General features: G+C 37.0%; 1 protein-coding gene across 1 annotated transcript in view; it reads left to right on the forward strand.

The window, feature by feature from the left end:
* Positions 1–4,360, forward strand: part of LOC143024447 (uncharacterized) — a 111,131-nt gene extending 106,771 nt beyond the window's left edge. Inside the window, exon 18 of the mRNA XM_076183253.1 lies at positions 1,149–4,360. The gene's annotated coding sequence lies outside the window, so the exon portion shown is untranslated. The remainder of the gene's footprint in view (positions 1–1,148) is intronic.
* Positions 4,361–5,000: the final 640 nt, after the last annotated feature.

Here is a 5,000-nt window from a genome sequence, read left to right on the forward strand (position 1 = left end):
AACAAAAGTAGATAAATATACAAATTAATAAATCATATATGACTAAATTAAATCTGCTTGATTAAGTTAGTCATTACAATCTTCTACTGCTAACCTAACTTTCCAAATAATTCGCACTTTCAGTTTTCCTCACAGTAACTCCCAATTTTAATTACTCCCCTCCTCTCTCTCTCTCTCTCTCTCTCTCTCTCTCTCTCTCTCTCTCCTCAAAAAAAAAAAAAAAAAAAAAAATATATATATATATATATATATATATATATATATATATAATCACTTTATTCCATCTAGAAGACTTTCTAATATTTCTCCAACCTTACCCCAGCTGAAAAGCTCTAACATTTATTTTTTTACATGAAAGTCTTTGACTGCTTCTAAAATATTTCAGAATTATCCATTTCTCCTCAGAAATTCTTGAATATTTTTTTCCATAAAAATCTTGTTAATATTAATTTTCTCCACATGGCTTTTTCCTCTTTAAGCCCCAGTCACACCAAGCTTACGACCTGTTTCCGACCACCTTGGACGGTGGCACTTTTATTTATGTCATAGTTAGCGCCAGCTGGCTATTTCATGTCCATCTTCATGACGGGGGATATTCATTCCCAATTGCAGCATTGCCTTGAATTAATTCTATAAATAGAGGAACAGCACAAGTCAGCCTGGTCGCCTGTGGTCGGGAAGTTGTCGTAAGCTTAGTGTAATTGGACCCTTATCTTCACTGACATACGTTTGTTTTCAATAAAAAAAAAATAATTTCAATATTTGTTCAGAAAACGTTTTCATCGTTTGTATCTTCCCATAATGTCTTTGGTATTTATTTACCAACAGAAAAACTTGTTGACATTTGTTTGTTTGTTTCTGTTGAACAATTTCTAAGGTTTAGTAACGTTTATTTCCTTCCACAAAACAATGTTTCTTTGCAGTTTTCTCTATTTTTCCACGAAAATATTCTTAACAATTCATTTAATCCAGAGAATCCACAAACATCTATTCCCCTTTTATCATCCCTCACCCCCAAGTCCCCAAGAAACGCTTTAAACGTTTGTTCTCCTTCAGAACGACCACGACGCCTGTCAAGAATCTGTTCCCTTTTTATCATCACCCCCCCAAGTCTCCAAGAAATGTTTTAAACGTTTGTTCTCCTTCAGGAAGAATAAACCGAGAAGACGGATAGAGAACGTTGCTATGACAACCACGACGCCTGTCAACGGGTTCGACAACGGGGGTTATCACCAATAAACAGCAACGTTGGTGGGCGCAACAATTCGTACCCTTTATGAACTGCTGTTATTTGAACTCCTAAAACTCATTACAACACTGAATAAAATCGCTAAATATTTTACTAATTTTCATTTTCGGTTTGCATCCACCCACCCCACTCCCCCCCCTTGGAGGGGGGATTGGGGGTGGGGTGTTCACCAACTTCAGACTAAGAATCATTTCTTTAAGTAGTTTCCCCCGGCGAAATATCTCTAAATGTATCTCTAAATATTTTGTTGATCTTGCAAAAGATGAACAGTGTGAGGTGCTTGTGATATCCCTTTATCCTTTGGCTGCTACGATCAATTATGGTTTACTTATAAAACATTATCCTGCCTGCCGCCAGGTGATTTTATTCAGGGTATTACTAACCAACCCCCGCCCCCTCTCTAGCAGTCAAGAAATATTACACTTTGATTTGTCTTCAAGCAATTGTTGGAAAATATGTCACAAGAGAATGTCTTTCTTCTCTGATTATGATTTTACATTTTCTCTAGTAACTTCCTAAGTTGTCTAGTCATAACATGTGCCACATGTTGGTATGTTCAGTTATTCCGTCTTTAAACGAATCGTTTAGGAATCCTTGTACGAAACAAAATGTAATAAAATGAACTTTAGATATTTTAAAAACGTCTGGTATTTTTACGGTTAGGCGTTCCAATAAATTCGGTTCGATCATTTTATATGGGTTTCGTTTACGGTGGGCCTCCTTTATATGAACTACGTTTAAACGAAAACGCACGATTCGAAACAACTTACAGTATTGCAAAATTCGACTGTATGTCATTATAGCATAAGGTCCAGAAGCAGTTGCGACATTGTGTGGTATCTAGCGCCTGCATTATTGTTTAAGCGTGTCATTTCCGTTTTCTGTTGGAAGATAAGTTCTATCCAAAAGAAAAAATCCGTTTTTCTCTTCTTTTAGCAAATATTACTGTCTAATTACCAAGTAATCGCGAAGAGGCAATATTTTGACATGCAGTGATAATTAAAAAATGTTTATCGTCCGTGGCAATTGATGATGATGCAGTCCTTAAAGATAGAAAAAATATATATATATTTACATCTCATAATTATTTCACCACAAAGAAAACAAATGCATAATGTAGTATTAATCATACGGTACATATTTGTCTAGAGAATACTATGTTTTTGAGAGTTTGTTGTCTTCTTGGGGTCTTAAAAAATAATAAAATAATATAAATGACTAAATAAAATTGATTGACACCCACGTGTGGATACCTTTAAGGAGTATCTATGGGGCTCCGAGGGTCTTTTGGTCCGTGGTTGAGAGCCAAATAAATTTTCAGAAATTTCCTGAAGACTAAGGTTCCTGTGGAGCTCCGAGGGTGTCTTGGTTCGTAGCTGAGAACCAAAGAATTTTTCAGGAATTTCTTGAAGATTGAGGTTTCTGTGGAGCTCCGAGGGTCTTTTGGTCCGTGGTTGAGAGCCAAATAAATTTTCAGAAATTTCCTGAAGACTAAGGTTCCTGTGGAGCTCCGAGGGTGTCTTGGTTCGTAGCTGAGAACCAAAGAATTTTTCAGAAATTTCTTGAAGATTAAGGTTTCTGTGGAGCTCCGAGGATCTCTTGGTCCGTAGTTGAGAACCAAAATTTTTTTTCAGAAATTTCTTGAAGACTAAGGTTTTTGTGGAGCCCCGAGGTCTGTGGTTGAGAACCAAAGAGAATTTCAGAAATTTCTTGAAGACTAAGGTTTTTGTGGAGCCCCGAGGGTCTCTTGGTCTGTGGTTGAGAACCAAAGAGAATTTCAGAAATTTCTTGAAGAATAAGTTTTTTGTGGAGCCCCGAGGGTCTCTTGGTCTGTGGTTGAGAACCAAAGAGAATTTCAGAAGTTTCTTGAAGACTAAGGATTCTGTGGATCTCCAAGGGCTTTTTGGTTTTTGGTTGAGAACCAAAGATATTTTCAGAAATTTTATGAAGGCTAAGGTTTCTGTGGATCTCGGAGGATCTCTTTGTCCATGGTTAATAACCAAAGAAAATTTCAGAAATTTCTTGAAGAATAAGTTTTTTTTGTGGAGCCCCGAGGGTCTCTTGGTCTGTGGTTGAGAACCAAAGAGAATTTCAGAAATTTATTGAAGACTAAGGATTCTGTGGATCTCCAAGGGCTTTTTGGTTTTTGGTTGAGAACCAAAGATATTTTCAGAAATTTTATGAAGGCTAAGGTTTCTGTGGATCTCGGAGGATCTCTTTGTCCATGGTTAATAACCAAAGAAAATTTCAGAAATTTCTTGAAGACTAGGTTTCTGTGGAGCTCCGAGGGTATCTTTTTCCGTGGTTGAGAACAAAAGAGAATTTCAGAAATTTCTTGAAGACTAAGGTTTCTGTGGAGCTCCGAGGGTCACTTGGTGCGATTGAAAGAGAAAGAGAGAGAGATTCTTGAAGAATGTCGTTTCTGTGGAGCTCCGAGGGTCTCTTGACGAGATTGAAAGAGAAAGTGAGAAAGAGAGAATCTTTAAGACTACCGTTTCTGAGGAATTTCGAGGGTCTTTTGGTTGAGAATCAAAGAAAATTTCAGAAATTTCTTGAAGACAGCTTCACTATCGAAGGGGTCATTCACAAATGAATAGAATCGCCTAGAGGCAGCCGCACCAAAATGAAAAGTATCACCCAGGATGGAAGGGGTTAATGGAGGTGAAGAGGATTTTAGTCCGGAATCTCTACAATTTGGAAATTTTCGATGTTCGGAACAAATTCGCCTTCCGGAAAAAAACATTCTCTAGAACTCGAAAATTTCTCGTATATTCTCGAACATTTCCAAAAGAACTAATCGTTCCGAAGATTGGAGATTTCCGAATTTTAGAAATTCCGAACAAAGGAAACTGTGTGTAGGTTTGTTGACTTAGAGAGCTTATGATGTCGACAGGCAATTTTATTCATGCAAAAGGAAATAGTAGAATATATATTTTCTTAATCTACGACTTTCCTCATCCTTTGTAAACAAGTTATTAGTGTCACATAAGATATAAATGGGCGTGCATGAATATACAATTGATTTTCTTAAGTTGTACTAACTAATATACTGTTTATATGATTAAAATTGTATATGCTCTGTATAGGTTTTGAATAAAATGTTCATTCTTACATTTTTCTTTTTAACATGTATAAATTCCTTCTTATCTCCTCCATAAATTCTTGAGTGGATAAAAGGGGAGAGGGTGGCCATGTAATGAATCGGTGGGGGTAAACCAACTTCAGCTGTCAGACCCTGCTGTGGAGGTGCTGTGTCTTGCTGCACTGCTTCTAACCCGGGTAGTGGGCGGGGGACAGGGATGGCCCTATATTCACAAGGAGCTAAGATAAAAGGAGAACAAATGGATGTTGGATGAGTGTGGTTGGCCCTCTCCTCCTTTTGTAAAGGAGAAAGATCATTTTGGTATGTGTATATGTAACATTTATAAATCTATGATTTAAGTTTAACAAACACATGAAGCCCATTTTTCGAGCTTTAGTTTTTATTTCTAAAGCTGAACATTGCACCATACAATTGAAAAAAAAGACCTAAATGTCATATTTGGCAACTATCGTGAGTAAGCTAGAATGGAGTTGCCATGAGTGATTTATGAGCAAATTTTGACTACTTGTGCCACATGTATGAGTGACTGTGAAACCAACACACAAACAAAGCTAAGGTAACGCCTTTATATTAACACCATCCTCACTCTGAAGCCGTTTGTGAATCAACCTGAGTATCTTTTTCCCGTCATTTGTATGATTGTCTGAA

Source organism: Oratosquilla oratoria, chromosome 4, assembly GCF_046742065.1.
Source record: "Oratosquilla oratoria isolate Oo_2021 chromosome 4, ASM4674206v1, whole genome shotgun sequence".
Classification (NCBI taxonomy): Eukaryota; Metazoa; Arthropoda; class Malacostraca; order Stomatopoda; family Squillidae; genus Oratosquilla; species Oratosquilla oratoria.